The sequence below is a fragment of the Ochlerotatus camptorhynchus genome, unplaced genomic scaffold, assembly GCF_037179485.1.
Source record: "Ochlerotatus camptorhynchus isolate MF236.1 unplaced genomic scaffold, CSIRO-AGI_Acam_v1.1 ptg000084l, whole genome shotgun sequence".
NCBI classification, from domain to species: Eukaryota; Metazoa; Arthropoda; class Insecta; order Diptera; family Culicidae; genus Ochlerotatus; species Ochlerotatus camptorhynchus.
In genome coordinates, this window is record NW_027040574.1 from 1184496 (window position 1) to 1209152 (window position 24657).

Genomic DNA, 24657 nt, shown 5'->3' on the forward strand with positions numbered 1-24657 from the left:
CTCAGTTTTCCTTCGCTGTGGGACGGAAAGTGGTTTTTCAGCGCTCGCGAGTTTGTCGTGTCATCAAATGGTTTTGCGTTTTGGATCGTTCCTCGGTTGTGTTTGAAAGTATCGTGTGTCGTGAAAATTACTTCTGAAAGGATTCCCAATTCGGTTGCGGACGGTTCCAAATCCTGGCGATAAACAGTCGTCCAGCAGGCAGAAGCAGCACGGAACAGAAAAAGGTAGGTTTCGGCAGGATTTCCGAGAAGCAAACAGCAGCCATTCCGTGTGGTGTGTGCGCGGCCGGAGCGGATCCGTAAAAATGGGGCTTCCATTTTCTTCACACAGTCGAGCAGCAGAGCAGGGTCGACTCGACGACGGAGGCCAAATATCAAACATGGCGGCGAAGATTTTTCTATACTTTTTTGTCGTAACTTTCCTGGTGGGGGCTGCGGGTCTTTGGTGGTCCGGACAAAAGCTTAGCAAATTCGAAGAATTATTGCAGGAAATGTGGGTGCAAATGGAATAACGTGTTTATGGTTGGTGGCTAATCAGAGGAGGCGCAGGAAACGGATCAGTGATGTCGCCCTTCGAGTTAGTATTTTTCTATTCAATTTATGCAATCAATCATCCAAGGTGATGGTAACAGGATCATTAAGGCAGGTTTTTCAGCGTACAACATCTGTTCGCTGTGGGATCAGTGAGAGTTAATACGCAATTATTCACTCCTGCATTGTTTTGTAATGGTTCTAAAATAAGCTTTAGTGCCTATTTTTCTAAACTCACTTCATAGCAATCCACTGCCAGTGGGAGTGAAGGAGAAAGGAAACCCTGCTGTCACTCAACTTTGCTGCTGCTGCTGTTGGATAAAGTGCGATGTGCGAACAATAATAACAAGGGCTAAAGGGGGAAATAGCAGTTGTGTTGTACAAACAGTCATGAACAATTAAATTTAAATTTATTATTCACAACGTGGTAGAAGTATTATTGAATACCTAGTATGTGTATATTTAAATTAAAAATAAAGTTTTCAATATCTACCTAGTACATACAAAAAAAACTATTAGACAGATGTTCAAAACTCTCGAATTCAATTATTTTACAAGTTTCAAACATTTAATAAAATCTAATCTTAGTCAAAGAAATAAAATTCAATATCCTAAGCTTAAGGGAAACAAAACGGAAATACAAGGCTAACACAAGATACAGAAAATGTTCCAATGGTTCTTTATGTATTTTTGGCGTAGGACTTCGTCTATCTGGAATATGGCTGAGGTGCAAATTAATCATGTAACGAAATAGTGTTAGGTTTTAAACGCTTATAACTTGGTCGTTTATGGATGCATTTTAATTTTAATTGCGCCCACCGATTCAGAATTAATGCAAAATTTGTTTGGTTTCAAAATTATGCTTGTTATCAATCGTAAACTATTGAACATTTCTTGATGAACATTTCAAATGGTCCTATCTGCTTTGATCGATTCTCTTCATCGACTTTCTCTTGTGATGGCCACTGTTATGCAAACAGATTTCACACTAATTTTACCACATAGTTTGATAAAGGAAGTTCTTATCTACCGTCCAAAACATCAAATAGAACAGGGAAAGGTTTTGCAACTGAGTTATTAACGAAATTGAAAGTCGATGAAGAGGTTGCATTGATCGAATCTCTGAACATTTCAAAAGGTCCTATCTGATTGGATGTAGTCTCTTCATCGACTTTCTGTTTCGTTGATAACTCAGCTGCAAAAACATACCATGTTGTATTAAATATCAATCAAATTTTGACGATCTGAGCGCTAAACAACTTCTGGTTATTCAAAAGAGAATCGATCAAAGTAGATAGAACCTCGTGAAGAATTCATGTAGAACTTTCAAATGGTTGCAATTAGCAAATGGATGGAGCATCATGTACTAGTCTCTATTTATGAATAGTGCGGACCTGCAAATTCCTGTACATAACAAATCAAACACTAATGTCAAGGAACGGCGCCGGTGGTGTAGTGGTAAGCGTGATTACCTCTCACCCCAGTAGGCCTGGGTTCAATACCAGTCGGCGCCGCCGGGATGTTCTGAGGCATAACATCTCTGATCACGCCTTCCTTCGGATGGGAAGTAAAGCCGTTGGTCCCCGGTTCATGAGTTGATGGGTCGATAGGTAGGATCCAGGTGTGGGAGCTGCCTTCCTGGCACGTCGGTAGCATTGGTGCTCAGCACGGAAAACAAGATCGACGGAAAAAAACAAACCAAAGGAAAAAAAAAAAAAAAAAAAAAAAAAAAAAACTAATGTCAAGGAGAAACAGAATCGAAGTAAAACCACTTAAATGCGACAACCAGTTTATAAATCATTCAATGGAAATACAATATCATCTGAAAGCCGACTAGCAAAATAAAAATGTGGCTGTGGCTGCCTTTTAGAAGGTTGTTAAAAGATAGACAAGACCTATTGGATGCACACTAGATTGATGCAAAATTTGAAATTTTCGAGTTCAGATTAGCTTCCCAGAATTTGACCTCATTTGGTAAGAAACTGATTGGGTACAAACCATTTGGAGTTTATATGGAAATTACCAAACTTTTTGTTCATTGACTTCTAGCCTATTTCCATTTTGCTATGTTACAAAGTTCTATACCTATCCTTATCGGAATTTTCTCAGCTACAACAACAACAGACAAACTTCAATTTGAATAGTTATTAATTATTTAAGAGACTGATAATCGTTTGGCATGGTCAAGCAGCTGTTTTGTAAGCAACACTGTATTCTGCAGTATGACATGGTAGCCATGATTTTTTGGGCTAAATTTTACGCGCCAGAAACACCAATGTGTCCGGTCGTCGGCATCAGCTGCGTGACGTTGAACATTGTTCTCCAGTACACAACGAAAGGCTGCCTGCAAGTAGTTAGCTGCAGCCCACATGAGCATTCATAGAAGGAGGAAGAAGCCGCACCGCTGCTGATCGGATTCAGTAGCTCTTCGTGAGTCGCTGTGGGCCATCTATGTCAAGCGCGTCATACTAATGAGTTTAAACAGAGAGAACCCTGCTCAAATTCCTAATCCTATACAAAACACAAGCTCCTGCTGCAGTTAACAAATCTAGATAGAGCTGGAATTAGGGCGTTACAGCTTTTGTAAACAATGGCTTCTCTCGATGATTTCTCGAAAGGCATGACTCTCCCTGGCAAATCAACATTACCATCGAATATAATTTGACGATAATTCTGAGGAGAATTCCAAGAAATTTCTAGGAACATGGAAAGGGATTTCGATGCATAATTTCATGAGACATTTCGGAGAATACTTAGGGTATGCTAAGGAGGAATATTATTAACTGTGAGAAAAATTCCAGGAGAACTTCAAATAAATTCGGAGAAGAATTCCAAAAGAGTTCTGACTAGAATTCTAATCGAATTTGGAAGAGAATTCTCGGGATTTGTGAGGAGAATGGCAAGTTAATTCTAAGGAGAATTCAAATTTTACAACTCCTAGTTTGAAGTCATCGAAAATTAATCGAATAAATCTAAAATAGCGGTGCCGCTGGTGTAGTGGTAAGCGTGATTGCCTCTCACCCCAGCAGGCCTGGGTTCAATCCCAGTCGGCGCCGCCGGGATGTTCCGTTAGTCTTCGGTTCATGAGTTGATGGGTCGATAGGTAGGGTTCAGGTGTGGGAGCTGCCTCACTGGCGTCGGCAGCATTAGTGCTCAGTACGGGAAACAAGATCGACGGAAAACAAATCAAGGGAAAAAAATTAAGCGTACCATATTTTCACCTAAAAGCTACGTGATTTGATTGATGGTTTTGACGGTATTTTCGGGTGTTAATTATTTCAAATCCCGCTCCCAAATGCTGTCATAAGTTTCATTATTTTAAATAGAGTAAGTGTACCAGTCATGGCTATACGTTCCTATTATGGTGTGTTCCAATTATGGCCTATGGAGTTAGGCCATTAATAGGAAAGTATAGCCATAACTGATACTGGTCTACCCTAGGTTTTTGAATGCTAAGCTCAAATCAGGAACTGACACTAAAGCTGCATCAGCGCCATATTGAATCGCACTTAAAAAAAATCGTTTTCGTAGATTCTACGTGAAGCTCTTAGCAATGATGGAAGGTAAATGTTTCAGGGGCTACGTGATTTTTCACGTAACATGGACGTGCATAAGTCTTACAGTGTAGATATCACCTCTTTGTGATATCTCGAGCAACATATGAAAAGGGCTTATATATCAAATGTAAACAATGTAGTGTTACTCTTGGGTCATTCGTAACTTGGGGATAAGCTTAAGGGGAATACAATTTACATTCCTCGAAATGCTGGGATTCTTCTTAAACAAAAAACTACAAGGGACAGCCTTATTGGGTTGTACGCAATGGTGACGTAGGACTACGTGGTCTTATATGATAAATCTTAATTGTTAACTGCAGCAGGAGCTTGTGTTTTGGAATAGGAATTTGAGTGGGAAGCTGTTCATACTCCTTAGTAAGAGGCACTTGACATAGATGGCCCACAGCAACTCACGAAGAGCTACTGATTCCGATCAATAGCGGTGCGGCTTCTTCCTCCTTCTATGGATGCTCATAAGAGCTGCAGCTCGCGCGTGCAATTTTCTGCAGTGAAATTTTGAAAAATGATAAAGCCTTAAATTTAACAGATGCGTAGAAATATTTCTGATCGATTGGCGATAACATTACTGAAATTGGTCCAGGGACAGCTGAGTTATTAACGTTCAAAATCTTTCATAATTTTATTACATGTTCCATTTTTGGTTTTCACAAAGTGTACCCCTATATAGAAATCACAGACGTAGTCCTACGTCAAAAATCATAGCCTAATGCTCCTTACAAATGTCAAAGCCTCAGAATCTTGGAAATACCATTTTTTAAGATTTGTGTTAGTACAGACAACGGAGTGTTCAAACATTTTCCTAGACAGGTTGTCGACTACACAAAAAATTAGGGTATTCATTTTTGGACCGGGAAAATCAGGGAATCTCAGGTAATTCCATTCAAATTCAGGGAAATATTTCTTAATCACAGAAACTTACCAGTAAGTATGACTACCCTCGCTAGTTGCAACCAACTTAATTACTCGGTGAAGTTTGATCATTTGATCTCGGTGAAGTTGATCATTTAAAATTTTTAATTAGAGTTGCAAACTTGGGTCTCTCAATAGATGTTTCACCTAGAATCTTAAAAAAATGTACCCCTTGATTTTCAATGTCGATTTTTTATAACAGAGCAACCCTTTCGGCTACCCCCAAGGATCAGAAAAGCACATCTCAGTAGCAGTCTTTAGGGAAGTCACCCTAAAATGCTACGTCATTTGTGCATTTTAAAAATCTGGTTAGCTCGGAAAATAATCTTCTCAGTCAAGTTTTAATATTGTGATGTTGTTGCTATTGCTGTTGAGATGGAATTTACTTACTGAATTTTAAAGGTGAAAGCGCTGTTTTACGATTTCCCACCGGAGAAAACCGACCGCGAATCGACCACTTTGTCAAGCAGTTTTGGTGTGACTTTCTACCAGCGATTTCACAAAACTGGACCAACTAATTTCTATTTTTTTGTGAAACGCACAAATGTTGGCTACTTTTCTCGAGGTTCTAGAAGAAAAAATCTTAAAATAATGTTTCATTTCAAAGTTCGAGTGGTAGTAAACGTCATTTTATCTGCTCGAATGAAGTGGTTAATTAGCGTTTGGTTAAGCGTATAATCCGGAATAATTTTCATGCGGAGCTGGGTCTCAACATGCTCTCATAAAAATAAAATTATAATGGGATTAAAGATAAGTGTTTCACATGCAAGATGTAGGGGAACTGAGTGCATTTCTGCCCCTAGCGTGAAATCTCGGAAACAGCTGGAAAAGAACTTCTAAGGGTGCGAACATGTCCATTTTAGGCTGATGCAAAATTTGAAATTTCCGCTCCACAGTGCTCAAACGGTTCCAAATTGGGCCCTGATTAGCCTCCCAAAATCTGAACTCATTCAGTGAGAAACTGACTTGGCACAAACCATTTGAAGTTTATATGGGAATTGCTATGAAGAAACCATAATTTCGGTTCATATCTATCTCAAAATTCACCCGTTCACTCTACTTTAGAAAATGACAGCTGAGCTTGTTGAAAATTTTCCCAGCTATAACTTTGTTGAAGACCACTTTTCGATCAAATGTAAGGAACAAAAATTATTAATGATTCAAGTCACTGATGTCTTATGATGATGCTCAATCAACTGTTCAACAGGCAACATTGGTGTTTATGGCGCGTAGAATAGAGGACAAAAATCATGGCTACTATGTCACTCTACATAATACAGTGTTGCCCACAATACAGTTGCTTAATCTTGCCATAAGATTATCAATTTCTTAAACAATTAATAACTATTTAATTTGACGTTTGGCTGAAAAACGATTTTCAGCAAAGTTGTAGCTGATTAAAATTCCCATAATAATAGCAGTAAAATTTGTCAACAGTATAACATGTAAAAGGGCTAGAAGACAAACAAAAAGTTTTGTTTGCCCATAGTAATTTCCATATAAACTTCAAATGGTTTGTGCCAAGTCAGTTTCTTATCAAATGAGTTTAAACTTTCGGAGGCTAATCAGGAGCCGATTTGAAACCGTTTGAACACTGTGGAGCGAAAATTTCAAATTTTGCGTCGATCTAATGTCCATGCCAATGACCTTTTAAAATATGGCTTTAACCGTATCATGGAGTAAATCCGAGGTACGAAACGGATCACGGAATTTGCTGAAAACGTTATGTGTAGATTGATATCGAGATGGTTGCATTTTCCTTCACACATCGCTGTCAATCATAGTAACCTCCCGGTTACTGCTTGAACTTATTACCTGGCGCTTACCACGTTTACAATTTGTGGATTTAGAAAAATGCGGTGCCTTCCCGTTTTTGGCAACGCGTGATTTTTGTCGTTTTCGAATTCTATAAAATTTATCGAACGCTTTATTCAATTTGAGATTGTACTAGAACATTCTTCATGGGTTAGAGCACAGAACAGAAGGGGAAGTGCAAACAAATCGGTGAATCAAAAAGTGCTCGTTTTTCTGCTCAACGAGCGATGTGATGTGGTAGTGTTCCACATGGGCTTTCTATGTGCACTCACACTATCATAGCATGCTGCCTATCTTAACTGCAGGCCGAAGATGCCTTCTACCGCTAGGTGCGCTAGTGTTCGCAAATGACCAGTGGAGCCACTTTCTGATTTGAAGTTCCACTCCTGTGGTTACAGGTCCATGTGCTATATCATAAAAAAAAAGTTCAGAAAACAGAGTGTTGCCAAAAACGGATAGGTACTGTGCCGGGAATTTTTTTGAAAAAGTACTGGAAAATCAGGGAATTTGGTTATCTTCATTGAGTCGACGCCCTGCTAGATCTAATTTGTACAAGTTCAAGATTTCGTAAACAATTTTTCAATTCATTCTCAAACTCTTTACACTTAGGTCTAAGGTCTAATGACATGGTACACTTAGGTCTAATGACCCTCGCTCAATTGCTTTCGGCCTAGTGACCATACAAAAATTCCATGATACTGTTGCTTAGTACGTTCGGGAGGATGCAAAGAGATGAGGTCTCAGGCTAAAAAAAAAAAATACAAATTGAGTTTGCTAAGTATTTTCGAAGGATCTAAGCATTGACTTTTTATGTATATGTGAGCCATTTCTCCATTTAAGAACGCGATTATCCGTTTCAAAAGGAATCAAACCAAACTTCGAACACGAAGAGGAACCTTTATTGGGACCAAGATATTCCATTGTTCGTCGTATTCGCGTCAAAAAATAGCAAGTTGCTGGACCTGATACTTGGCTACCTTCACTCGGATCCAGCAATCGACTACAGCCGATTATCTTCTTTTATCCCAAGCCGGAGGATCACTACATTTGGACACTTCAAACTGGTTCTACATAGGACGGGACTAGTTTATGTTGATCCCCATCAAGTGAACCGTCTTTGTTTGGAACTACAATGCAACAATAGCACGGATGCTTCCTGTGGATTCATTTGGACTAGCTTGGTGAGATCGTATCTGATTTCGTATCTTAAATTTGACAAATTCTTAATGGAGTTTTCTCCACGCATACCATTGTTTGTGTCTTTGAAATCATCATCGAACGTCAAATGGATTGTCTGCACATTTTTGAGCATGTGGTGGAACATTACTGGAAATCCTATATGTTAAAACATTATATACTGGGTTCGGGGACAGCCTAAGGAAATCAAAGGATTTGTTGACTGGATGAGGGTTCGTGGATTTTCCAGTCCCTTGTCAAGTGACTACAGATGGCCATCTGGTCGTTTTATCCAAAGGTCTTCAATGAAGCTGATTCACTTTGCTGCAACGAATTATCAGGCAGAACTTTACAACCGGTAAAGTATCTGCAGATGTTGGTAATCCTTGCACTGATGGTGGTTTCCATTCACATCACATCATATGTGAGTCATGTGGCCATTTATTAGTACCGCATAGTCAATTCCCTTGCGTTTGACGTTTACACACTACCGCCATCTGTTCAGCGTACTACCCACCACAGTGTATTTAACAGATGGCGGTAATGTTTTAGCGACGATGTTTTGCAGTGAGAAATATTCAATGTGTTATGTCTGTTTGTCTGTGCTTTCGTTTTTTGCTGAATATTATAAACCGAGATTTTCTTCTTAGATTTGATCCGGGAAAAAATGGGATGTTTTTTTTAATGAGATTTAAAGGAAAAAAATATTCCACTAGTTTCATCTAACCTCACTGTTTACCAGTGCACCAATTATAAAAACGTGATATTTAGCAATAACTACGTTCAAATCGATTGCAAAATGCACAAAATTTTCTAGTTTTACTGTACTTATGTATTGCAAATAATATGTTGAGATTAGTGTACGTTTTGAGAGCTATTGCACAGGTAGATTGAGGTTAGGACGACGCCTCTGGCAAATTCACTGGCCACCCTCCTGTTGATTGAATTGGAATTGCTCGAAACCGCCTTTGGCATGCTTGGCATAAGTTGTCGAGGCAGTTTGTTTTGAAACCGCTCCTTTGCAGGAGTGAGCTTTTACTTACGAGAAATCGGTTGTTGAAGTCAATGTCAAATTTTGAGGCGTGTCTGTCTATTTATGCTGATGATGGTCTAACCTCACCCCAAGGAGAGTTTGAGCTGGACGATTTATCATTAAGATAAAGGCTGACTATAAGTAAAGTGGTACGCACAAAAATACCTGTAATTCGTGATTCAATAAGTTTAAAAAGTCCATTAATTGTTGCTTAAACTTCAATGGGGGCGACCCCGGCGTAGTGGTTAACATCCATACCTCTCACGCCAAAGTCACGAGTTCAAATCTCACCCCGGACAAGTCACGAATGACCCAAGAGTGTTAAAGTGACTATAATAAAAAAAAAAAAACTTCAAAGTTACAACATTAGATGATTACATTTCTCCAGTTCGAACGAAATCTCGAACCTTCCTCTTGATAAGCCCATCAGCGTCCGCACAATGGAAACGAACACGGAATCAGCGCATTCCATTATGACCGCATTTGCTGGATGTCCTTGACTGCCCCGCCACTTCGTCGAAGTCCCCTTACTCCCCTATAAAGTGTACCCCGTACTCCCCTAATATCTCATGAACTGTTGTTTAAAGACATAGTATTCTAAAACCATGCATAAAGTGCTTATGTTTTACGAAAAATAGAGCTGTGAAAAAACATTTCCTCCAAAAAGTAGGGGAAAATGGGGTAAAATGGTCCAAAACACATACCTACAAGGCTCTCCGGTCTATGGGACCACGTGCAATCGATCCCCCGGACGATTTCCCTTCGGAAAAGTCGTTTTTCATGGCCGGAATTCAGCGTGCTGTTGAGTTATTGAATTTTGGGTAATTTTGGACCCATTTTTGCCCATAGTGCGCTGATTTGAAATTGCCCAGTATTTTTCGATTGGTCTAAATTCCGGGCAATTCGGGGGATTCATTAGCTTGGGGACAAAATAGATCTTATTGGCAGTCAGGACCACCTTAAAGTAGTGGCAGCTGACCAAATTGGGCCAAACGATGACTTTGCCCCTATGCTTGCGGATGAACGGCAATATACGCTTTTTCGGGCATTCTTCGATATGTAATCTTGGGATGGCATCGTCGAGGATGTGACGAATGGTTCCGTTTTCAGACCACTACTGCAAATCGTTTGTCAAATCATGGCCTTCTTCGCGAATTTGTCGGCAAACACAAACTTGAATCTTCCCGGCGCGATGTAAAACTTTGACCGAGAAGCTGCTTAAAATCAAGTTTGACGTATGTTTCGTCATCGATCAAAATGCAACACGGTCGTACAAGCAGGGCTGGTAGCGAGTCACTTTTTAGTGACTTGGTCACTTTTTTCAAGCCAGTCACTAAAAAAGTCTCTTTTCTAAGGTCAAGTCACTAAAGTCACTTTTTCTTGTAATAAGTCACTATTTCAAACTTTTTTAAACGTGCATTTATTTCAAGATTGATCAATCTTCTGGATAGGCCTATATTTTGTTCTATTTTTGAACAATTCGAAGTTGACGACCTGGTATAGAGTTTTTTTTATTACGTTTAATCGTTCTTCTCTATCTACAGGGTGTCCACTCATTTGGTTAAAAAAAAGTTCCCTGAGTTTTCCAGGTTTTTCCATAACTTTGGCAGATAATTTCCAGGTTTATAATAAGAATGCTTTTTATGAAATGCGTTAAAAATATGTTTTTAACGCAAACGTTTTTAAGACATGACAATCAGTTTTAAAGAAACAGCTTCAGCTCAAATCCATTAAATGTTGAAGTTGATCACTTACATCATTTTAGTGAGTCTAAGATCACAGCATGTTTTATGTATTGACGTTTCGTACTATCAAAAATGTGGAAACTTTAATGATCTCAGAAAAGCTAGATCTTGAGATCTTTGGGGAATTCCAGAGATCTTAAGGGGAAGTCATCGAAACTTTAGCCAAGACTATTGAATTGGTTTAAAAATCTATAAGCGTGAGTTTAGACAAATTCAAGATAGTTCCATGAGGTGCTGAAATAAAATCGAGAACCCTTAAGATGTTCCGAGAGATTCAGTATTTTCATACTTTCAGAAAATTAATAACAACTTCAGAAATATTTCAGGAATTTCACAGAAATCCAGAGAATTCCAGGGAAGCTTAAAGGTTTTTACTAGAATTCCATTTATTTTAAAGCAGAACTGAGATCTTCATTAGTTTAGAGTTTTAGGGAAGCTCCGAGAACATCAGAGAGAGACAGATCAGAGAATTAAACGGTAGTTCAAAAAATTTCAAGGAAATTGCAGAAAGCGGAATTTCCGGTTTGCTCAGAGAAAATTTCTGGAACGCTATAAAAATTATATGAACATCCGGAAAATGTAAGAGTATTTCAAGGGTGTTTTATCATGGAAATTTCAAGATCTATAGATTTTTTTTTAATTTAGCTAAGTTGATTAGAGAACATCAACGAAGTTCCATTAACGAAAAAAAAAGCTAGAACTTTTAGCAAGCACCGATATTTTCAAGAAATTCCAGAGGCAATTAAATCAATTCCAGTAAAATGGTGGCTTCTTTTAAAAAATACTAAGGCAGGGCAGTCTAGAGAATTTTAAGGAAATAGAGAAATATTTCAAGTAGTTTTAAAAGCATCAGGAAACTCTAGATTATTGAAAAAGTTATGAATTAGTTTCGATAATTTAAACTTCAGACAAATCTCGAGAACTTCAGTGAAAATCATATATTAATTATTTCGCTGCGGAGTGGAAACCTAAAGAAGTTCCTGAAATTTCAGAATAACTTCGAAAATTTCACAGAAGTACAGAGACCTTCAAAAAAATTTCAAGAACTTCATAAAAGTCTATGGAACTTAAGGGAAGATCCGAGAACTTCAGGAACTTTTATGGACATTTCGGGAGTATCTCAAATAAGCTTAGTAAAGCTCCAAAAACAAAGGGAATTTCAGGGAGTTCTGCTTAATTAGTTTTACTTAATAAGCGGGAAATTTCAAGAAGTTCCCAGATTTTCAGATAACTTTAGAGATGTTAAGAAAATTATTGAGGTTTTCACATGTGTCCAAACGTTCACGCAAGCTTAAACAATTTTAGAACAGTTCAATTAAATTCATGGTAGTACAACAAGCTTCATGAGAACTGCAAACACTTTAGAGCAGTTTCGAGAACTTCGAGAAAGATATTGATCTCACTAATATAGCTCTAAACTAAAAAAAAACTTCAAGAAAGAACGGATATCCTCAGCGCAGAGATATTCCAGGGCAGGGAAATTACATAAATTAAAAAAAAGTTTCGAGAAATTCAGTTAATTTTTAACACTTTAGGGAAGTTTCATGATCGTTAGGAAAATTGTGGAAACTTTAGAAAGTCCGAAGTTAAAAAAAAAATGATGAGATGTATTGCGAGCATCAGGCTAGTTTCTCAAACTACAAAAGAACTTCAAGACAGTTTAATCAAATTCAGGAATATATTGGGAACTTTCAAGTAAGTATGAACCTCATATTAGTCCATTCCATATTCAACGGAAAATTTCTCATCAGAATTCGGATGGAGTTTACTATCTTAAGCTTAAGCTTCATATGAAGTCTAAAATTCCTCAGAAGTACCATGAAAGCAGATTGCAGTTGATGTTTTTCTTATAGATTTTTTTTCTCAGAACTCCCGTGGAATGAGGTCCTTAGAAATTATAATGTGCAAGGAATTTGACTCCAGATTCTTGAAAACTTCTTGACGTATTATAACTGTTAAGTTCAGAATTTATAAATTTATGTATTTGTTACTGAAGATTACTCCATTCTGGATCTATAAAGTTCGATGGGTGAATGAAAATAACTAGGAATATAAAATGTTTTTATTTTAAAATGCATTCTTAGTAAGAAAATTGTTAAATTTCCTGAGAAATGATAAGATTCCCTTATACATCCAGGTATTTCCACGAAAAATAAAATTCGCTGCGAATTCCTGGTTTTTCATGTTTTTTACAGGTAGTAGAAGCTTGGATGTTTAGTCATAAACTTTCTATTTGATCTTTCGGTTCCTATCGTACACATTTAAGTGTTGATGAGAATCTAATTGAATAAGTCTAAAACATAAAACATTTATTTGGTATGCCATCAGAACGACTAATTTTCTTCCCTTAAGTCACTTTTTTACAACTATAAGTCACTATTTTGTCACTTATTTCTTCAACGTGGTCACTAAAATCACTCTTTTTGACAGCATTGATCGCTACCAGCCCTGTACAAGAGCCTTGCACGCTTTTTGGCAACGGAATTCTGCTTCATGTGCCGGTTCGGATGTTTACTGGCTTTGTACGACTTGTATCCTTCCCTGGCAAGGATGTTCCGCACCATTTGAAAGTTGGCGTTGTAACTTCTGGCCACATCTCGGACCGAAAGACCGGGGTTGGCTTTAACGCACCTCAACACCTTGCTGCACAGCTGACGATCCCTGGTTCCAGTTTTTTCGTAGGTCTGCTGATTCCTTTCCACACTCAGGGTTTTGAGCACTCGGCAAACTGTTGTTTTCGGCATCTTCAGCACTTTAGCCAGCTTGTTATTGGACAATATTTTTTCTTCTTTCGAGTTCCATTTGACGTTATTTCTGCACGCAATCGAATACTTTGATCAAACTTGCACCAGTTGTTCTCTATAGAAGTGTAAACAAACCACTCAAAGATTGTCGATTCCCAACACTAGAGGCGTGCTAGCGGCGCGCGAGGGGCGTACCAATTTACTTTTAGTCAGCCTTTCATTAAGTTTTAACATATTAATCAGATTAGCAAACAAAACCAAACTGGTTACAGTTACAGATATAATTTCCTTCGACAGTGTTTTCAGTTGCTCATAACTGTCCAATGTTCTATGCAATCCTAATAGACCGTGGGACACTTATTCCACCTCCTTGAAATGAACGTATTACCGTTTCTATCAAGAAATCATCAGAGCCGTTTACCAGTTTCCTTGCCTACGTTGTCTTCGATATAAGTGACGCATTCCGTGTTCTGAATGTAGGTAAGCCTGTTCCACTTTTTTCGCCCCAAACCTCAAGTGATCGACACAACAAGGTTCGACCGCAAATTGACGGGTCTACGTTGTGCTGTGCTGTACTGTTGTTTGATTTTATTCCAATCGAGTTCTTTGTTTTCTTCTCTTTTCATTTCAGCCCGGCAGTAATTTTCACGCAGTTTTCCCCGAGTACGGGTTATCGGTGAAACCGGCTGAAATACACACAGTGCTACTACACAGTGGTGAGTGAAAACTCGTCTGTTACAGTGACTCGTCGTTCGGTTCGGTGATTTCGAGAAAAGATTCACAAGAATAAAAGCGAAAAAAAAAACACACAATCGCGAAAGTGCTGACCTTCGATGAGATTCGAATCGCGTGCGATCTGAAGAAGTGTGTGAAAAGTGGTAAGATTTAGGCATGTGCGATTTATTTGGATACCTTCTACACATACCCCGAGATTGACTCATTCGGCGATCGTCGAGGAACGGTTGCATTCAGCGCTTTCAAGCAAGCAGTACGGTAAGTCGACACCTCTCTTTTCTGTCTATTATTGTCGTCTGCATGGATGTAGAGGAAATGTGAGTCACTTCTTCGCGTTCCCGCATATCTAGAAAGCCAAAACCATGCCGTGGGCAGCCGGTACAATTCCCGGTCCGGTCCAGGATATAGTGTGTTACGAATGCAAAAATGTTACAAACGTATAAAGCTTTCAATTAACTGTGGCAGTACTCAAAGAGCAGCGTAAATGTCCAGTTGGGACGCAATAACCATGAAAAGGAAGGGGGTTGTAATGCTCAAATCTAGACTAACATTTGAAAAGGGCGTAACTCCAAAATGACCTAATCGAGAAAATCGCTTCCGAATTTTGATGACCTAAACATTAATCCTTTTTCACGACTTTCCATTTTCTGGATGATTTTATAAGCTTGAAATATAGTTAATAGTGTAATCTATCATCATGCATAACTAAAAACTCAAAAAAAGTTTTCTTTGTCGTGAAATTGAGAAGAAACCATCATACGCCCTACATGTTGTTACCCCCCGGATCTTCCATCCTTTGAACTGCCAACACTGGTGATACGCTGTGGAAATACACCCTCGGGATTTTGTGTTCGCTGTTCCGCCTTGAGATTTTGTTGGTCTTCTTTTTGTTCGTTGTTTACACGTGAAATATCAATCGGATGCATTTCAAATGAATCGGGCGTGACTAGATACTACAGAATCAGTACGTTTGGCATATTAAAACAATATCATTCGTAGTTCTGGTGCAAGACGTAACAACCAGATGCATCATAGAGTTGAAAGTTGGAAATACGCCATGTAAGAAGAAACGTTTTCGGTGATTTGAAGCGATATTTTCTTCAAATTTTTCCTGTTTATCGTGTAGTTTGTGAACTGTTCTCTCTATATGTGGCGAAATATAGTTTGTTTACATTTTGGAGTTATGCCCTTTTCAAATGTTAGTCTAGAAATGAAAAAAACAAAACCAAACGGAGCATACCTGCTACAAATGGGCAGAAGCTGTTCTAATCCGATCCGAGTTGCATTTCCGAGCGCCTAGCAGAGGCGAACGAAACTGGATTCAGCCCCGTCCGGTCGTGCTCCTTAAATTACACCATAAGCCAATCGGAGCTATATATATAACTTTATTCGCGTTCGTCTTCCGTCATCTTCCCCTCTTTCGCGGGAACGAATAGCATGCCGCCTCAGTTCCAGTTCCAGTCGAGAACGAGAGACGAGGAAGTGTATTCCGACCGACCTCCCTACTAAAACTAACAGCTCATGAAGGCAGACGGTTATCAAATATGGTGAATGATTGTAATTTAAGATTTAATAACAGATTTTTCGTTATTATATCTTCGTTCACGGCTCTCGTTCCTGCTCGTTACGGAGCAACACAGGGTCCGACGACGACGGCGGCGCGGCGGTGGCAAGTTATATGGGACTGTGGATGTGCTTGAATTGCCGCCACAGGCGTTTGGTTCAAGTCCGGTTGTTTCGGTTGGGCTTTTTTTTAATTATAATAATGCGGAAATTTGGGTGGAAAAGATCATTTTCAATATGTGCTTATGCAGATAATCCATCCTAACCTAATTCTTTTCATCTAATGTGGTTCAGGATTGTAAAGTCGGATCTAAATCGACCGACTCCGACTATGAATCCTCGGATGAGCAGTTGCTGGCCAAATTGCAAAAAATAAATGTTTGATTCGATCTTCTCAAATTTTTATGAAACTTTGCAAAGTTTCTTCTAATGGGCGATCATTCACATTTTTGCTCAAATTCAGCCATTTTGGGTCTTGTATTTCTTATGGCTAGCAACAATGATCAAAAAGTTTTCAAGTCAGTTCCTTACCAAATGAGTTCAAATTTTTGGAGGCTACTCAGGACCCGATTTGGAACCGTTTGAGTGTGGAGCGAAAATTTCAAATTTTACATCAGTCTAATGTTCCACCCATATCTCCGGAACAAGTCGCCCGATTTCACGAAATTTCCGATCCGGTCGCATATCTGTTATTATCCTACGAAACGCGTTAATTTCGGTGTTTCGAATAGTGTAATTCTATTCAGCACGCGTCGTACGATGACCCTCTCGAAAAACGCAATACCTACTATGTAAGCATACAAATAAGACAAACAAAAAATGCAACACTTTGCGTGACTTGTCCGCTTGCAAAAATAATAACAAAGGATAATTTTCTTCGGCTTGTGATTGCTGCTGCTTCTTATATGCCTCAGAAGAAGCTGCCGCTGTAAATCACGTATCGTCTGCCTCGTGCCTTGGTTTTGATTACCACCTCCCCCACCCCCTCTTATATTCTTCCAGCCAACTGGGATGGGATCATCAACCAAGCTGCTACGAGAGCTGCTGTCAGACATACATTTTATGCTGCTTCGCTCTCTCTCTCTCTCTCTCTCTCTCTCTCTCTCTCTCTCTCTCTCTCTCTCTCTCTCTCTCTCTCTCTCTCTCTCTCCATCTCTCTCTGTCTTTTTTCGCATTTTTCTTCATTCGAGTTTTTGCGCTTCGCTTCGACATCGAAACCCTGAAAAAGAAAGAGGCCAAACAAAAACAACACACTTTGCACTGCACTGCACTACAAAGGCCGACCGAGGCCGGTGATCCTTTTCTCGGATCGTGAAGTTTTCTCTGCATATTTTTTAGGGTACCACTTCGAATGTTGGTCACGTAAATTTGCTGCATCTACTTACAGGCGGAATGCTGTTATGACTGATTTTGTACAAGGTTCTTGCAAAACTGTAATGGAATCTTACATTTTCGAATGAAAATCACCAAATCTTACAGCTTCGGACAAAACAACACTAAATTTGATTATCTCTTTTACGTGCACTCTCATTCGGGACCGGCAAGAGTCAGTACCGATCACACAAATAAAGAAAACTCCAACCACACGAGTACTGGTATAGCGACGGGGACGGGAGGCCATCGACCGCCTTCTTCTTCTTGCTTTCGTCCTGTTCACTGGCACTAAGACTGAGACTCTGAGTTCGTTGAGTTCGGCTCTGAGGAGATGCACTCCTTCTTCCGAAGAGAAGCGGGAGATTCGTTTTTCAACTTTTCTCATTCCACAATTCAAGCACTTTTTCAAAGAAATCGGTATCTATAGACGACGACGACGACGGCGACGACCCGGTCGAAGGAATCAAGAGCACAGGAAAGGGGTGTGAAAAGTGATAATCTCGTTGTTGATATGATTTATAATAAATTTTAAATGCTTTGGGGATGAGTTTCGTGGCTTCATTTCCATTTATGTTTAGTGTTTCTTTTTTTCATTGTAGTTGCAATTCTTTCCACTTGCCTGACGACGACGGACGGAGAATAACCTTTGCAGAAAGATAATAGGTTTCATTCACTTTATAGAAGAGCGTTGCAAGAAGGGAATTCACGTTTGTCATTTTGCAAGCTACACGTGAGGAGTTGAAACTGAAACTTGCGAAGGTAGTTGCTGTTAACGTCATACATCGGTCGGCGACAAGTTTTTCCACGTGCCAGTTACGAACATGCAGATTCGATGCGTTGGTTTGGTTCGTTTTCTAAAGGTGCTAGTTGCATTTAATTTGACATAATAGCATGATGCTTGGCAAGTCAATAACACTTGTAAGTTTTTTTTTATAATGGTTAGTTTCTAACTGTTTCTTCGAAGTTGAACCACCAGTCGAAGAATTGAAAAAAAAAAATGCAAACTTATGTGTACCGTAAAACGGGGTATCTTTGATAATGCGGGTAACTTTGATAGTAGAATATAATGATTAAATTTACTCTCTGTACTATTTCCGAATTGGAAACATTGGTTCCCTTTTGTAGCTGAGGTTATTACTTTTGGTATCATATAGAGTTTTTTTATAGTATCTGTTAAATATTTTCAATTTTCTTGTTTTTTGTCTGATTGAAAAATCACTTATTAAATGTATTTCCGATACAGCCATCATAATTTCAATGTTGTCTTCTTATTGCTTATGAAGTTTCTGATTTCTTTAACTAAATATTTTGTCCCGTAACGTGGGTAGATCACCTCTTCGTGGTACGTTACGGGATATAAGGTCTACCACCGATTCCTTGCCCTGACTACTTCAAACTAGGGGAACAGTATTTTTCAGTAATCCAAGGAACACATCTTAGTCCTTGTTACTTTTTATGCCTTGTTGATAGTGACAAGACTCGGTTTTGTCTACCGAGGATAATCTTGAAACAAGGAAAAATGAGTTAGTTAGTCTTCATCAATGTGATTCCTAATCTTCTATTCCTTGTTCTCTAGTTTGAAGTGGTTAAGACTAGGGTTCTGATGCATGGTCATTATCGGTGTGATAATTTTGTTGCTAAGGAATCAAATTTTGGAGGGTGTTTCAACCAGGCTTGATGGAGCCTCACTCGCAAGTTTGAAATGAGCCAAGCGTAGCATTTTTCCGAGGAGTAGAATGCCTACTGCCAAATCATTCCACTGAGCTTCAGAGCTTGTGAGCGAAGGGGGATAACATGAGAGTAAGGTTTGCTGCCATTCATGTTTAAGTTTTCAATCGCTCGCTCTTACTCTCACTCTGTGAACTCCGAGCTTCTTGCTTTGAACAAAAAAGTCATCCGGAGTCTCGAAAAGCGCACTTAACGTCAAATCATCCTCTCGCTGAAGTTCACACACCCTTTCTCTCGAGGAGTTTTTGTTTACTTCTTCCATATTCCTGCCGCCACTCACTCGAGGTGAGGGCTGGCTAAACTCGCAGGACAAGAGTGTTTTAAAACCTCCAGTGAGTTTGAGGAGTTTCATCAAGCCTGTTTTCAACACTCCGAAGGGTATAAATAGCGGAACCTTTCAATAAGAGTCGGATCCTTGCGATAAATGCGGAAATGACAACTGTAAAAAAATCGAATACTTCATCATTTGTCAATAGTGATGGAGTGATACAACATGCACTAAACTAAGGACACGCGATATTCTACAATCGATCGGTTAGGTCCCGAACAGAGGAAAAAAACTAAATATTTGAGGTTCACGCATTAATCGAGTATTATCAAAGTAAGCCCAAAACAAAACAAAAACTGATGTTCGGTGTCACAGACAAAGAAATAGTGCAAAGACAACCATTTCCGTTAGACATAGGGTAGAGCGCTACTTCCTCGTAATTGCCCATTTCCGTTCTATCGATCAGAAAATATCAATAATATCAATGATTTCACCATGCACAAATCAATAATAGATTTGTCCCGATGCGTTAGTTCATTAGCTACAACACAAATCCTGTTAGAGCACAATTGTAGGAATATTTCTAGACTAACATTTTAAAAGGGCGTAATTCCAAAATGACCATATCGAGAAAATTGCTTCCGAATTTTGATGCCCTAAAAATTAATCCTATTTCACGACTTTCCATTTTCTGGATGCTTTTATAAGCTTGACATATAGTTGATAGTGTAATCTATCATCATGCATAACTAAAAACTCAACAAAAAAGTTTTCTTTATCGTAATGATAATTTCTTACATGTTGGAAAATTTTATGAGAGTGGAAATACGCCCGGAGATTTTTTTTTTTGGTCTTCTTTCTGTTCGTTGTTTACACGTGAAATATCAATCGGATGCGTTTCAAATGAATCGGGCGTGACTAGATACTACATAATCAGTACGTTTGGCATATTAAAACAAACATGACAGAAGGGTCTAACTCGAAACGTAAACAATGACTTGGATCGTCGGTTTCTTACGAATGACTACATACTAGACTGATGCAAAATTTGAAAATTTCGCTCCACAGTGCTCAAACGGTTTCAAATAAGGTCCTGATTAGCCTCCCAAAATTTAAACTCATTTGGTAAGAAACTGACTTGGCACAAACTATTCAAAGTTTATATGGAAATTAATATGGGAAAACCAAACTTTTTGTTCATTGTCTTATACCCATTTTCCATATTGCTTTTTCGAAAATTTATATAACTATTCTTACGGGAAATTTTGCAAGCTACAGCTTTGCGGAATATCGTGTTTCCCCTGAACTGAAGCTGCCGAAGCTGAGTGATGACGATGAGTGATGACACCGCTTCGTGTTTTGATTTGCGCTGTACCCTCCGCTCAGTGGTGTGGGTTCGTACATGTATAGATGATGGTGTGCGTGTTTTCTTCCAACGCTGCAGTTCAACGTTGTATCGTCACAGACCAATTGGCGCTGTTATCTGTCTCTATAAATTCCAAAGAGTGAAGGGGGTCTGATGATATGGAGCCCAAATTTGTACTTCATATTCAAGAACACTACGGACCATAGAGCAGTACAGCGCATTCAGGGCGTACACGTCGTCGAATTGTGCAGTATTGCGGCGCAAAAATCCTAGCATGCAGTTGGCCTTTGCAACTGTCATGGATATGTGCACGTTAAACCGTAGTTTGCTGTTCAAGATAAGCCCAAGATCCTTAATGGCATTAACCCTTTCCAGCGGCGATTGATTCATAGAGTAATCAAAAATGATCGGAGAGTGAGAGCGGGTAAGGGTAATCACTATGTATTTGGCAGCATTGGCTTGCATTCCATTCATCTGACACCAGGATGACAATCGCTCTATATTAGCTTGTAGTGCGCAACAATCCACGATCGATTTGATCACACGGTACAGCTTAAGATCATCTCCCTTGTGGAACCCCCGATGGTATATGGAATTCCTCGGATCTGGAATCACGTACCTTCACGAAAGCTTTCCTGGATGATAAGTATGGTTTCAACCAACAAACGATCCCCGGTGGAAGACCAAGGCGGCTTAGCTTCATAATGGCTATGTCGTGAGGGACTTTGTCAAAAGCCTTAGAGAAGTCGATGTAAACGGAGTCCACTTGCTGACGCTTCTCAATGCTACCTATAAGAGTGTTCGTGTAAGTCATCAAGTTAGAGACTGTCGAGCGCTTTTTCATGAATCCGAAACTCTGAGATTATGGGTTGAACAGCTGGATACAACTTCTCATGCAGAAGACTTTCGAGAACTTCGGCCAAGCAGTTCAGGATCGAGATAGATCGGTTATTTTCCACTTTGTGCATGTTACCGGACTTGAAGATTGGTGTAATTGAACCGAGCTTCCAGGCATCCGGAAAAACGCCATCCTTAAGCGATCGATTGAAAATAGACATAACGGGAGTGGCCAACGATGCTGCACAGTTTTTGACGAAAGACGGTGGAATACGGTCCGGGCCTGGACCTTTCGATGGATCGACTGAGCAAAGGGCTTTGAGAATAGCGTATTGACTGAAGATGAGCTGCTGCAGGTGAATGTCGTGGAGGTTGTTTGATCGGGTTCGAAAACACTTCGGAAAAAGTCAGCAGAAGCGGTGTCGGTGGTGGAGCTTCCACTACCGTAGGTGACGTCCACGGGAGATTTGAATGATTTGAAGTGATATTTCCTTCTACCTTTTCGTGTTTATCGAGTAGTTTGTGAACTGTTCTCTCTATGTATGGCAACATATGGTTTGTTTACATTTTGGCTTTTCCACCCCTTTCAAATGTTAGTCTGGATTTACGCTGATTGTTCACCAAACAAAAGAAGCGCTCCTAGCGAATCCCCTTTTTCTACGTTTATCCGTAGGACGAAGAAAATCTAATGGCGTTTCAATGTATTAGGACAGAATTGAAACTCGTAGAACGAATTTAGAATCAAGATACAGTATTAGATTTTAAACAATATCTCAACAATTTGTGACTCTTTATCAAATCCAACGGTACGTATGGAAAGGTGAATAAATTTAGAAGTTATCTTTGACAGAAATAATCCATTTTTGATCAAACCCGTTCAGAAAAGAGAGGTGAAGTGGGGGTTGTGCTTAGTAGGACGGAAATTAGATCAAAAACCATATTACCAACAAATCGACTCTAGGATCGATTTAAAAAAAAAAAAAACAAAATTTGAAAAACTATCAAAGCTATCCCGTTTTACGGTACATGTTTTCAAATTCATCAAACGCTTTTAATTTAATCGTTAATATTTTATGGTTTTAAATAGTACTGGACGAATATTTTTAAGTTTAAGTTTCGAGGCATTTTAAATAATTGTCTGCGATAACATACAGAAAAAAAAAGCGTACTAACAAAAAGTTAAAAAATTTCACCAAAAGTTCTTGTTAACGATTTTTGTCAGTTTTCAATTGTCCAATCATTCCAAAAGTTTGCAAATATATTTCGAGATAGGGTTACGGGATGTAATGTCAGCCTAGTCCCTCATTTCGGTCTATCAAGCAAGTAATTCAGTAATTCAGCAATAATACATAATAGTAAGGTAAAACTAATACCACATTTGCTGTAAAATTAATTGCCTATTTTTGGGACAAATTTGGAACATTTATTGCTCTTTTTCAAAGACAAATTTTAATGAAATTACTTAATTTTAGATATCTAGACGTCATGATCTTGCCGCATTATTGCACTAACGAAAATCTACACTTCGATGGTCATCAAAAAACCTGATAATTTCATGAATTGAAAGGACTTACCTTTTTGTAACATGCTAATATTGATTTATTAATATGGCCCTTTACACTCTTACGGCAAATTTAAAATATTTAACGCTTTTAGCGCTTTATAACTATAGACCGAACATTAGGAACGTAATTTTGATATTTGTTCCTAACTATGGCCTGCGAACTTTATTTGATAGCTTTGTTTTGGTATTGGTGAAACCATTCGCGTTGAAAATGTTCACTCCTAAAGGAAACCCCCAGAGGCAAATGTTCAATTTCGTGAAACATAGCGGATCCTTTCACTCCACTGAAAAATCCCGTAGGCAAAAATGTTAATCTTTGCGTTAAAGAGGAGGTGTCGAAACGGCATACACGCTATTTCTAAACAACCCAAATATGAGAAGGATCTACTCGTATTCGTCAAACGTAGGGTACACCAAAATGAGTAAACAAAGTTTAGACTGACACGATGACGAATGGAAAACATCGACGTGAACCCGAACGATATGTTTCATTTGTCATCTTGTCAGTTGCAACTTTGTTTGCTTAATTTTCGGTAGCCTTTACTTTTGACGGATATGAGTAGATCTTACTCAAATTTGGGTTGTTTAGAAATAGCGTGCAGCCAATCCTCCCGCAAAAAAAAACCTTCACTGCAAATGAGACTCATATTTGATTACCGTTCACTCAAACTCGCAAAAGCGTACATCAATCGTAGAATGAGTAAATTTTTATCAAATACTAGCTGAGTGTGCCCGGTCTTGCTCGGGATTTAATATTAGCTTGAGTTTATGCGCCGATTTAAAAAAAAGCATGCTATATTGTACGTAGCCCCCCCCCCCTATTATCTAAGGGGCTACCCCCTATGATTATCTCCTTATACCCCCACACTCGCCCCCACATGCCTAATTTGGTTCCATTTGCTTGATTAGTTCTCGAGTTATGCAGAAATTTCTGTTTCATTTGTATGGGAGCCCCCCCTTACAGAAGGGGGATGGGTCTCGAACCATCATAAGAACCTTCCACGGCCCCAAAAACCCCTGTATACAAATTTTCACGCCAATCGGTTCAGTAGTTTCCGAGTCTATAAGGGTCAGACAGACAGACAGAAATTCATTTATATATATATAGAGGTAGTTGAAGATGCTAATTTCAAGTAACAGACTAAAGTGGTAATTTTTATACGATAGATCAGGAGATGAAAGTATAGAGTTGATAGTTCCTTTAGAGTACGGCAGTGTGAAAATTGTATGTAGAGAGTAGAAAGCGAGCTAGGACAACTTTAGGAAAGTACAAATCGGTTTGATCATCTCTTGATCATCACTTGAAAGTAGCATCTTCAACTATGTAAATCGTTGCCTTCACGCAGAAGTAATACAAAACATATAGTCAAAGTATCAAATATGATTAAATGTCGCTCATGTTTGAGTGAAATTTACTCATATATGAGTGACATTTAATCATATTTTAGTTAACATTTACTCATTCTATGAGTGGCTTACATGTTTGGGAATTTGAGTGATCGGGATTCAAATATGAGTTATATTCATTTACAATGCATTAGGTCGTAAGTAACATTCAACGATTCTCCTCGTCGACTTTCTCTTTCGTTATTAACTTGGATACAAATCCGTTTCTTGCCGTGTTTGCCGTATTAGATGCTAGATAATAGCTTCCTTTGTCGAACTATGTGTTGAAAATAGCTTAAAGTTTTT

At 38.9% G+C, this 24657-nt stretch overlaps 1 protein-coding gene across 1 annotated transcript in view; it reads left to right on the plus strand.

The window, feature by feature from the left end:
• The window catches only part of drn (doctor no), a 137960-nt gene continuing 113303 nt past the window's right edge, over positions 1-24657 (plus strand). Inside the window, exons 1-2 of the mRNA XM_065218243.1 lie at positions 1-224; positions 14162-14523. The gene's annotated coding sequence lies outside the window, so the exon portion shown is untranslated. The remainder of the gene's footprint in view (positions 225-14161; positions 14524-24657) is intronic.